Below are 12,384 nucleotides of genomic sequence, written 5' to 3' on the forward strand. Positions count from 1 at the left end.
TATCATATTTTTCATCACATTCCTACCAGGTTAAGAAATCATATCTAGCTGCTATCTCAACCATTCAACCATGAGCATGCAAAGCTGCACATTAAAAAAGTAAAAGCAAGAGGCTAGCCCTGATGGCTGTGTGCGATCACAATGGCTTTGATACACAGACACCTGTTATCAATGTTCAATGCTACTAGGTACTGTTACATAACTTTTCATGTGCAATGTATGCAATTAAAGCCACATAAAACACTTAAGTTTCATCACATGAGACCAATAGAGCAATTTACATGCCACCATCACTAACACCAACAACCTCTTGTGTCATGGGCAAGCTTTATAGGTTGACACAGGTATAACTATTGATGAGACATGCTGCTGCATCCCAGTCCCATGGTCACTGGGGTTTTAGGGTACTTTTAATGTCAAAACACTGACAGTACACATGTGATGGGGATGAATCAGCCCTACCCCATCCCCTGGCAGAAGAAAAACCTATCTATTGTCATCTCTAGCTAAGAAAATGAGCATTGTGTGTGATGTGGCATGAAAATGGCTATCTTCAAAAGGTCAACCGCATCCAAACAGCTTTCAGAAAGTTTCACCATTGAATGCTTTTACTTGGCAATTTTTGTCATGCGTTAGAGGAGTATCACAAAATGAGCCGTATCAGAAAATATTAAGATATCCCTGACTGATGACTGCGTTTAATTTTAAACCGTGATTACCTCCGGTACTAACGTTCTTGGACTGACCCTGCACCCAAAGCCTCCGAACAGTTCTAAGTGCGAGTCAGAACTGTCACCCCTCCACGAACTCCGGAGATAAACTACCACTGGCCAGCGGACACGGAGACGACCGGCCCCAAACGCCCACACCGCACTTTTTCCAACGTTTGTTTTTGAATATTTGTTTGTAATCTGAAAACGTTGACGAATGTGACGCATGCTGGTGTCTAACGCCACCTGCTGGCTGCGTGACGCTCTTTTTACGGCCACGGCTTGTAAATAACGAAGATCTCGGCATTTACGGCATGAATCGCAATAGTTGTGTTTCATAGTAACTTAAATTTTATCATTCAGAAAATCTGTGTTTTAATTTAACGTTACAAACATTCAGTTTAGTGCTGTTCGATTTGCTATTCACTAGAATTTGAGCCCAGCTCATTCACGGCAATCACACGAGCGACACACGCCGTGTTGTGCGGGGTTAATTTCACTTCATGAAATATGACTGCGGTGATTAGGTGTTACGATAATCCCCTCCCCTCCCCCATCTAACACCTTGTGCCGGCAGAGCGTTACGGGGTTATGGATGCATGAGGGTTCAGCCACCTGCATGAATAACGCCGATCGTAAACTACGTTGCTCACTTTTGGCCATTTTCAGTCCTCCCTGTAACTGCGCACTATTAACGCTGAGAGTCTCCTTTCCTCTCCTAAATAAGCCGTGTTAGGCGTAGCGTCCTATATTAGTAGCATCTATTCGACCCTTTATTGAGAAAGAGGGATTGCAAAACGCTTCATGCGAAACAAAAACGGCCATATTCCTTGTCATGGGAGCGAAGCCAACCGTATTCGGCCGTAAGTGAGCTGACTTTTTAAAAATTGTAACATAATTTTGGACCACACACGAGCGCAACGTTAAGCTACCCAAAATCCTTCCCTTCCCCTCCCCCTTCTTACCCTTCGTTCACGCACGACCGAAACGCATCCTCCCTCCATGCGTAACGTAACGTGATCAATAGCCCCAAGGGTTCTTTTTGGATGCATCTTTTGAGCACATTGCGATGGTTAGGATGGCTTAAACGCTCCCAGTATAGAGGAGGCGCGTGTCCTTCTGCACGACAGGGTTACTTTTGGTGCCCAATGACTACTTCTAATTGCGTCATATTGTTCGGTTATCATGTCATCGATATAGATGACGCTAGTAGTATCAAAGCTTGTTACGTAGATGACGCTAGCGCTGTTCACATGTCAACGCGCTCCCGGGGACCGGTTGAATGCGACGCGATCGGATGGGGGTAGGTAGAGTCAGTTGGACGCAAGTGAGGTGTTAAAAACTAGGAGAACTAGAGAGTCTAAGCTCACAGGGAACGTCGGGCTCTATGCGACTAATGTTCTCAGATTTTGAGGTCTCTATGTCGCGACTTTCGCGCCAAATGCATTGCAATAATGCTAAACCGGCGATGGTGTCCGAAGTGCCCTCGGTCATTTCCACGCAACCAGCGTCTTTCTAGAAACTTGTTCGCAAACAAGAGTTCACTAGAGGTTGTAACGGTTTAGGTACCATGTCTGATGCTTCGATGTTTAAAATGACTGCAAACCTTTGAGGCTTTTTTTCTCTTCTACCTTGAAAACAGCTTCCAAAACTAGCCCGGGTGGGCGTTCCTTTAAAGCACGCACACGGGTGGTGAATCAATTTCGCCCTCGAACGTTTTGACGCAATAAATTTCAAACGGCGTGGCGTAACCGCGCCAAAGTTTGCCTGTACGTAGGCAATTGAACAGCGGATCCTTCGGTAAAAGTATAAATGTACCTTGGGAGGTCGCTGACCTATGGCAGGTCAAAGTCAAGATGTGGCGGTCAGAAAAGTCAATTTCTAGGGAATCTTCCAATCTGATGCGACTTCAGAGTGTCAGGCGAAGCCATGCGCCTCTGAGATAGCTTTTAGGCAAAGTAACAATTGAATTTGGGATAACAAAACATTGTATTGACCTAGGACCAGGCATGAGCGTCAGACTAAGGTCAACGCTAGCCTATTTTAAAGAAAAGCGTGCTTATGTTTGGTAGTTTCTGACGTTCGTTAAGAACTTCTGATAACAGGGATTTGAACAGGATAACACACTGATTTTGATAACGTTTTGATAACGGGGATCGCAACAGAAATCTTCTGTCGACTTCTTAAACAGCTTGTCACTGGCCTAAGCTTGTCACTGGCCTGAAATTACCTAGATGAGCCTGTTTAAGAACTTTGAGATTTAGGAAACTTCACATGATGTTTAGGCATAAACATGAATGATGTGCAGCCGAGGAATTTGTCCGGCAGTTACTGGAACACGTTCTCAGCAAACAGAGCCCGTTTGTCCACAGGACGCTTTCGGCTCCCTTGAGCCGACACCGCATCGACATAAAGAATGATTCTTTTATAAGTCGCACGGCCGTGCCTAACGTTTATTTTTTATCAAAGCAGAGGTTCTGCTGTCCGAAGCTCTGGTATAAGCCGGTTTAGCAGTACGTAGGCCATGCTGACTATGCTTTGCACGATCAAAGATACAGCAGTGACCATGTGACAAAGGTTCCAAATTCTGGAGTATATTTTGCGCGCTCCAGCGCGACCCGGTTTTTCAGGTCAACAGAAGTAGAGACAGATGTAGCTAGAATTTCACGCAGGAGCGGGGAAAATTAAATCAGAGGGGCCATTGTACCCAACGGGGGGGGGGGGGGGGGGGCACATCAATTCAACAACAACTCAATGGGTTGTACGACAAATGTGAAATGCGGGATTTGGGATGTAAGGTGATAGGAGTGGGGTACTTTTTTGTGCTGATCAATAGGACATATTCATCAAACATATTAAAGCACTTCGGTACATGTAACACCTCTGTAATACCTCTGCACCTCTGCAGTCAATTTTAGGCCCTCTGCAAGTCATAATGGCCCTCTGCATGACAAACTAGACCATGGACAGTCAATAATAGCCATGTACGGGTTAGAATGGGCTCACTGAAGGTCAGAATGCACCCTCTAGGGGCCAAACTGGGCCCTCCATGGGCCAAAATGGGTCCTTCACAGGCTAAAATTGGTCAGTCACAGTCAATGATGGGCCCTCTACAGGTCAGAATGAGACCTCTACAGACCAGAATGATTGAAGCTACATTCAATAATGGGTCCTCTACGAGCCTGGATGTGCCCCGCTTCAGGTCAGAGTAAGCTATGTACACACCAGGATGGGTTCTCGATAGTCAATAATGAGCGATAGGCAATAATATCTCCGACCAGTCCGGAGATTTACGGAGGTACCGGTTCCAGTACCACCTATATGTTGTTTTTTTACAAAACTAAGCTCAAAGGGGCATTCATGGGAAGAAATCAGCTTTTTATTGTTATATAAATATCTGAAGTACCAAACTTGATAAGGTTTGATTAAAAACACAGAGTTGGGTGCGTCACATGACAAGACAGGCCACGTACGAAAAGTTCGCAAGGTTGTAGCGCAAAAGTTTAAACAATTTGAGGCTGCCAAAAGTTTCCTGATATCGTGATCATCTCAACAAAATGTAATTTTCATCGATTCGGATCATATTTCTACAAATTGTGTGCCGCCAAATATCAATCTGTAACGTGACCTCTCGAAAATATCCGAAGGCATAACTATGTGACCATTCCTCCGAAAAGAGATTTTGGTCATGATTTGTTTTTGGCGTTATTTGAGTATGTCATTTTGCTATTGTCTTTCATGTATGGGGCTGCTTAATTAATTGCTGAAATTAAAATTCGGCAGCTAGTCTGACCTTCTTTGACGTGTTTGAGCTTCATTTGTAATCCGTGTGTTACGTCGCGGGATTTTAAACATGGCTTTTTAGTCAAAGAGGATTCTTTCACCCATGGTAACGACCATGAGAGCTTATATGGTACTGACAGACGCTTTGGGTCTCTCGATAACGGTAAATGATAGCACATTTCCATACATATATAATCCGTCGCCATCAGGTGAGCAGGTGGGTGAGACCAGAGTTCGTAATGCATTGGCTACATAGGGTGCATAGGCTGAGAGAACGGGGCGGCAGCAGTAACAGCACCAAAACGGGCGATCAGAGCGAGGCAGGGCAGCGGCACGCTGTCCACACCGAAATCCTTGTGCAGGTCGTAACAAAACAAAAGCTGGCAATCTGTAAAACCTGTTTACCACTGGTGCACGAGATTCAACCCACCTCATCACGTGACTGGGCTGTAATCTGGTTACTCTGGGTCTGTGAGACATTGCGGGATGCGGACAGGTGCTATGCCATGCGCTAAAGGTCAGCTGACGTCATAGGGCAAGACGGATTGTGCCGAGCTCTGCGGCGCTGTAAACCTTGCCGCAAAATCCTGCTGCTGGCCTGGAGTGTAACGATTGAATCGCGAGGTTAGGGCTCACGCAACAAGCACTGTCTAGTGTGGGCTCTGATCCTAAAAAGTCGTTCACTTGAAAGGTTTGGACTATATCTGACAAATTATCGATGAAAACGCAGTCACGTCAGATCGCCAACAGAGCTTTCGTGTGTAGAGATCTACTGGTTGTGGACTTCCCTATTCAGCTGGATACCGGATAAACCGGATAATATCAATGGTCAGAACGGATAAGACGGCCGGATAGCGATATATCTAGATGCTTTTAAGCGGCCATGCCTTATAACAAGTTCTGCTCGTTTTTTATAGAACTGCTGCAAAGCTTCCCCTTGTATTCATTCGTGGATAGTTTAAAAACTATTTATGTACTCAGGTATGCCGGTCACGCATTGCTGAAATCTTGACTAATCGGAATTTTTCATGGTTCGCAAGCTATGTTCTTTGTCATCCAAGTGCCTGACCAAGGTCAGGACCAGTCTGTTATCTAGGTACAAATCCAACCAGTAGAGCTCATGCTATGAAACTGGGCACTTAACTGGTGCAGCCAAAGCTTAGCCAGCGCAAGAACTTGCACAAATTACACCCAAACAGGCTTTCGGGCTTGGTCCCCAGCCGCTTTAGTTCAAACGAATTAAGAAAATCTGCTGTTCATAGGGACGAAATGATCTCAGAATATCGGCACGGTGTTGAAAATGACTTGACGCGACTGAACGTTTTTCACATAGCTATCGTTATCAGTGGCTTGGACTGGCTTCGGGACGTTATGTCCGTGTCTAGTGCATGAGCTGTGACACAAAAATAAATGCTATACGATTCAGGTACGCACAAAACCGGGTCAATCAGCATGCATGAAAATCCAGCATCACAATTGGTGCTCCTGTATACGAATGACAGGCTGCACCTCAGGACAGTTGAAAACCCAGGAATATCACAAGTATAATGTTAGTATACAGCGGTGCCTGCGCAAGTAATTCCTTATGCAACTAATGCGAATTGTAATAGAATTAAGTGCTGCCGACCCAAGCAAGCATCAAACAATGTAAGAAATGTCAGTGGTTTGCTTGTCTCGGCACATGCATCCTTTCGGAACGATGTCAGATCGAATGAAGCACCGTGGATTACCACGCTTCCATAAATGCAGCCTAAGAATGCAATTACACCCTTTGTGTTTACAAATGCCAATGCGTCGGTGGCGAATCGCGCGTATCGAAATTGCATCCGGTGTAAAGCGCAAGTGGGAAACATTCTTGGGCTTCTGAGCACCATGCACTGCATGTGCATAAGCCCCGCTGAAGTTTAACAGAGAGACCGAAAAACAGCTACCGGCTGAACCCGAACCCGGGCGGGGTGTCCAGAAGACGCACATCATACCGGTCCCGTCTTCCCTACCTTCCCATTGCCCTTGCCAACCTCCTGTGTGCCGTGTGCTTGATATGTTCTTGTAGGTTTGTGTTTAATGCAAGATCATTGCATGCTCACACATACTGTAGGCGCTAAAGCCACGAACACATTGTCTTGGTGTACAAGTAATCATGTACGGTGCAAACCTCATAGCTTTAGCGAGTGATTCATTTACGGTGCTCCGACCGTGGATTGTTGTTTTCATAACAATCTGTTCCATTGAATATTCGTTTCAATAAAGACCATGTCGAAATATTAACGCACCTATCTCTCCATTCTCCTAGTTTTCTTTTTGCGAGGAATAAGGCTATCACTACTGTCTTATCCATATGCATCATGTTCATCGCAAATGCACTAGCAACTTACAGTCGTTCTTTATGTAAATATTTCCGCCAATTTGCCTTTGCGCACTGGAGATATTGGTCCGTATGGGTCATTGCTCTTGAAATGCAACGCATTTGTTATATATTTGTGCATAACTATACATGTAGGCTGGGGTAAAACGCGTATGTATGTGTGTAACAGATATTGTTGCCATACTGAAAGCCAAAGGGAATACCACAATTATCCAGAACAAGTGTTGCATGTTCAAATTACATCCATCACACAACAGCTGAGCTCATGTCACCGCTCACGAAAAGCATGGCGTTAGACTTATACAGTCCGAATCATAAATCCGACCTGATCTTAACCTGAACCCGATGTCCGCGTTTCAGCGTCCAAGCCGCGACATATTCGCGGATTGAATAATTGTTCGGACTACCGTATTTGTCTGATGCATAAATATGTCCATAACGTATTGACCAGTTTACTCTCCAGCCGTCATCAATTGTTATTCAGTCTGTGGCTAGAATGACTGACATTTGGCTTTCAGTGATGGACGCGTCACGACCCGAAGTCTCGCCTTGAAACCGCCTGGATTCGAACCAGGGTCTTCTGACCGCGAGTCCAGTGCTCTGCCAGCTGGGCAAAGTGTGGAAAGACAACCGTTTTGTGTGAGAACTTGGTGTCGTTTATCTCCTGGATATTTTGGAGTTTTTCCTTGGAATTGAATGACACATTGGGCTGATGTCTACGCTTCGCTTACTGGGGCTGTTAGCCAATGGCCCGTGCGCTGCCTCCTTAATCTCTCTGACTTTCCAGCATTGCCCCCTGCCGATGATGGTCACCTCATCCCGTGCTGGTTGAGGATCGCCGTCTGATCATGCACGCGCTGTCACACCGGACTTCATGACGAGTCTCACCCCGAACCGATGTCTTCCTGTGCTCTTCCAGCCTGATTGGCAGAGGGCAGCGCATCTCTCCTTTGTAGGACCTACCACAGCTGCACGGTATGTCGCATATGCAGTTCTCCGTATGTTCCTTACGTGTCGGTGGCCTGGCTTGGGAAGTACTCTCCGGAGCGTGAAGCTGCTTCTGAAGACTACCCTGACATTGCATCTAATACCTGACGATGGCCGGAAGTCAGCTAGCCTAAACGTTGTGTAGATTGTACCATACCTGACGAGGACGAAAGTCCGCACAATTATTCCATGCGTGATGCGAACACCTCGGCTGAATCGTTTCGTAAAGCTGGTGTCAAATCACTCACCTTCGGGTTTGTTTCCAGATCCTGCCGGAAGGTCCTGAACTCGTCTTTCACGGACTCAGGAAGAGTGGGAGCAGCGATGTTTGGTGTTTGCGCACATGCTTTCAAGTTATATTTCTTAAGTGATGGCTGGATTTGGAGACTGGTGAGTCCCGGCTTTTTAGCGACGAGGTTGGTAAACTCGCTGACGTTTTTGATGTCTGTTATGAAAGGTTTGAAAAAACGGAAGCATTTAGGGGTGATATTGGTTTCAATAAACTTGGCTATGTGGCTTTGTTGGTCTTATGGCCGGACCGGCTAAGTTAAGACCACAGCGTATCGTGTTCGAGGCAAGTCTATGGGATGGACAGCGTTAAGATCACTTAAGATTTGCGTATGGTGCGTTCGCCAACACCATGCAGCTGGGCTCATGTTTCTTCTCGCTCTTGTTACTGAGATCTGGCACAAATTCTTGAAAGACTTCAGTACAGCAGAAGGCAGAAGAACCGTGGATTGTGCATCATTAAGCGAAAAAGTCTGTACATATCGGCCGGCATTTTTTACCCGTATGATTTTTTAGTCGCAATCAGTTCGTGTGACGTCATTGAGGACGTCTGGTGGTCGAGATCTGGACCTGCGCCCGACTCGTGTTTTTCAGCCTTTTCACGGGTGGAAAACTCTTCCGTATGTTCCTCGAGCGGGTAGCTGAAATAGTGGTCACATTGCAACATCGTGGAAATATACCGCATGAACAATGCTTGCATCAAGTGCGTTAGTAATGACGCAGCACAATTTTTAAGAAATAGTGTCACTCGATGCCTTAGCCTCCATGCGTGAGTGTCGAGCCGAGCCGTTGAAGACACCCCCACTGATAGCAAGAGTCATGGGGATCGTGACCGAACGCAGCAACTGGAGCTAGTCGCCTCTGTGAACCATTGTGAGTGGGACTCATAATCGCACAGGAATACCTTCATTTAATGGGTTGGCGGGGCCCAATTTCTCCCGGCTTAGGCCATAACATTTCTTATTTGCGATCAGTTTTGGGAAATGGTTAAGATTGTTGATGACCGACACATCTACCAACTGGACAGCTCTGAAAGTTGCTAATGAGTTGCAGCCGGGACATTTGCCCACGTCGTGCACTTGCTTTCTCGATTATCGTCGCCCTGGTTGCCGATATTTGACCTTAAAAACGCCTCATATCGGGCGGATTCGTGGCTCGTGCACAGCAGCACATGACAGTTTGCGCACATCAGTTCGCTCCTCTGCCAGCGCGGCGGCCATTTTTCTGCTCCTGTCAGCATTGGTTAGTCTCACGGCGCTGCGATGGCTGATCTCCGGCCCTGAACCTGTTTTCGACTAGTGTCCTTCAACTCTTCCTGATGTGAAAGTTAGAAGCTTCTCATGTTAGTCGAATGGGAACGTGAATTGATGGTGATATTGCAACTTGGCATGTACACGCCATCTAGCGGAGCGCCTGGCATTACGACGCCTAAAAAATCTTGCAGTACGACTTTTAAAGAATTGCGCCGCTTGGTGCGGATAATTTTTCTGAAGCACGATCAGCGGTTTGAAAGTTATAACTCTTCGACGCTAACTTTAAAAGCATTACTGGCCAGGAAAGGCCGTACCGGGCTGCTTACGCTATCACATTTTCCTCAGAACTTCGGTCTCGCTCGCTAAGAATTGCATGTAACCTTCATGAATTGTACGCAGCGGTGTGTGTGTACCATGAATGCACCAACAAAGTTTTTACCGTTCCAGTTCAGTAACTGGTTCAAGACAGATCTTTTTGTCAGACGGGAATTTAAGATCGATTATGATCGATTGAACATCGGACATGATTTGGTTCAAAAATACGTTTTGATCCGAAGTCGTTTAACTAACTTAGTGTACATTTATGCGTGGTGAATAAACTGAAGGACACCAGAAGGTGTGTAGTACACACCAGGCTTGCCATGTCCTGTATAATCTTACTACGTCTATTGCCAAGTAATATGACATAACTGTGCCACCATACTTCCACCTATTTACTTCACCTCTATCTATGCAATGTAAGTGCTTGCTTTCAATCATCCGTAAAGCAACCCACTATATCAAGTTCGAAGAGGGATACCGTTCGCAAGATAAGTAGCACAAACAGCCTCATTTAAAAAATAGCTTTAGGTGCGCTCTTTAGCCCTCTCAGGCTATTTTCCAAGTAACATATTTCGAGTCGTTCGCAAGTTGAGAATATATTGATTTGTTCCAAATGGCCGGCAAACGATTTACCCCTCTTCACATGGTGATGGATCGGCTGTACCCCTGTTTTGCAAGGCAAAAGCTGAATATAAGTTCTGGCCTGGTAATTTATTTGCTCGAACAAATAGTTCGAAAGTATTAGTCAAGCACAAAAAGGGTTTAAATCCTATATTTTTGCTTCATCAAAATAAACCGTCTATGCCGCTTTTGGTTTAAATTTTAATGTCGCAATCATGTTAATGCAAATGCTGCATGCAATTTATTTTTTTGATTAATGGCGGATGCGTGTTGAAAAAAGGCAGATTTTCGAAAACATTTGTCATGTTAAGGATATTGTAATCTTGTCCACGCACCTGCTACTGGGATGCCTATATCGGCATCTGGCCACACCGCAGCTCGTTAGCAGGGGACAAGCTCTGATACGTCAGTGAGGATAATTGCGTGTCTGGAACGGCGTTGAGGTACGCAAATATAATGACTGCCGCCCTTCGCTATTCTCGTATCCCAGTCCCAGTCCCGTTATCCGATGAATCCACATATGCAGTGCATGAGCTCTATCGTAGCGTCAGTCACTGTTTTATCGATAACATCTGTTCCACCATTGCCTAGATCTGAATCAGCAACCATAGCCTCTCTTTGTCTTTTCCTGTACACGGCCACTTTTACCTCATCATCGACCACCGCTGCAATATTCGTTGCATCGAGGATCAGATAGGCGGCTAGCGAAAGCCTAACAGCAGAAAAGTGGGCTGGCCAATATCCTAGTCATGTGAAATTAAAGGTCAACTGATTCCAGCCACCGGAATCAATGTCGCTCTCTTCATGACGTCTTCTCCCCCTGCCTGCGCCTTAAGTCCGGCACCAAATGCAGCCCAGTGCTCATTATGAGAGTTTCTTATTAAATAACGTGGTTATATGTCTACATCACTATAAATTCGGTTGGTAATAAGGGGAAATATAGAATGCCAGTCAGCCTTCGGCCTTTCGGTGTCCGGGAATGGGACATGAATTGTATCCGCTTGGAGGAAGAACAATTTTCATTTTGCACATGCCCCGCAATCAATTCTTGAGGCCGCCCCTCGGAAATGCGAAGCGCCACAAGTTTGTCTGGATCCGCGAAATCGGTGGGGCAAGAAGAAAAAAATCGGTGTTTCAGCTGAACGGGCCTAGTTCACGCGCCAGGTTGACCTTCCTGGCCAGCCGCCAACTGACCTTTTTAAAGCTGAGGCATACACGCGCTGGCGAACGCGCATTCGTGCATCCGCTTGGGACTTTGGTGCTCGCGTGTATGCAGTGCATATTCGTACACGAGCTTTTTTAAAGCAAAAAGGTCAGCACACAAGTTGGCTGATGCTGCTGATTTGGCTTCCATGGAGTAAGGGAAAAACATCCTGATTTTACTTGGCTGGGATAGGCTTACCACGCAGCAAAACCTTCGCGCAGCACCAGCTCCGCAGAACGGAATCTGAGATCCGCAGGGATGCTCACTGCCGGGTAATTCCCTGTCGCAGCTTTGTCGGCTGGGATTCTACTCAGGTGACTCTTTCTCAACAGAAGCATTGCGTACTCGGTCGGGCAACTCGGCTGGCTTGGCCTGGATATAATTCCTCCGCTATTGATTCCGTATTAATTTATTGAAAGGGCACGAAGCCAGCGCTCGCCATGTCGTACCAGAACCCATGAATAATTTCTATCAAATCTATGAGGGCATGAATGTTTTATGGCCCAGGCAATAAACATGTAAATTATTTGCCGCGTTCGTATAGAATTCAGACAGCTCTAATGCGAGTGCAGTGCCCGGGTCACGCATAACGTCCGCCTTTAATGAACCGCATTAACACCACGTGTATAATAGCCATAATTTATAGCGAAAGTTCGGGGCGCTGTAATCCATACTGCAGTATATTCCGGCGCTATATTACACTGCTGTGTGTTGCGAGAACTGCGCCGGAGCGATCGATGGCCTGGCCAGCCGCGCATTGGTCCCTCCTGGCAGCGCTGGCCACTCCACGCATATTATTATATATTATCTTCATCATTATAAGCAGATGGAGGGCAGTCCAATCGCAAAGGC

General features: G+C 46.0%; 1 protein-coding gene across 1 annotated transcript in view; it reads right to left on the bottom strand.

Annotated features, from left to right (window-relative positions):
* Window positions 1–12,384, bottom strand: part of LOC119098313 (LIM and SH3 domain protein Lasp) — a 39,671-nt gene that overhangs the window by 6,317 nt on the left and 20,970 nt on the right. The gene's annotated exons all lie outside the window — the stretch shown is intronic.

Source organism: Pollicipes pollicipes, unplaced genomic scaffold, assembly GCF_011947565.3.
Source record: "Pollicipes pollicipes isolate AB1234 unplaced genomic scaffold, Ppol_2.1 Scaffold_4740;HRSCAF=5597_pilon_pilon_pilon, whole genome shotgun sequence".
NCBI classification, from domain to species: Eukaryota; Metazoa; Arthropoda; class Thecostraca; order Pollicipedomorpha; family Pollicipedidae; genus Pollicipes; species Pollicipes pollicipes.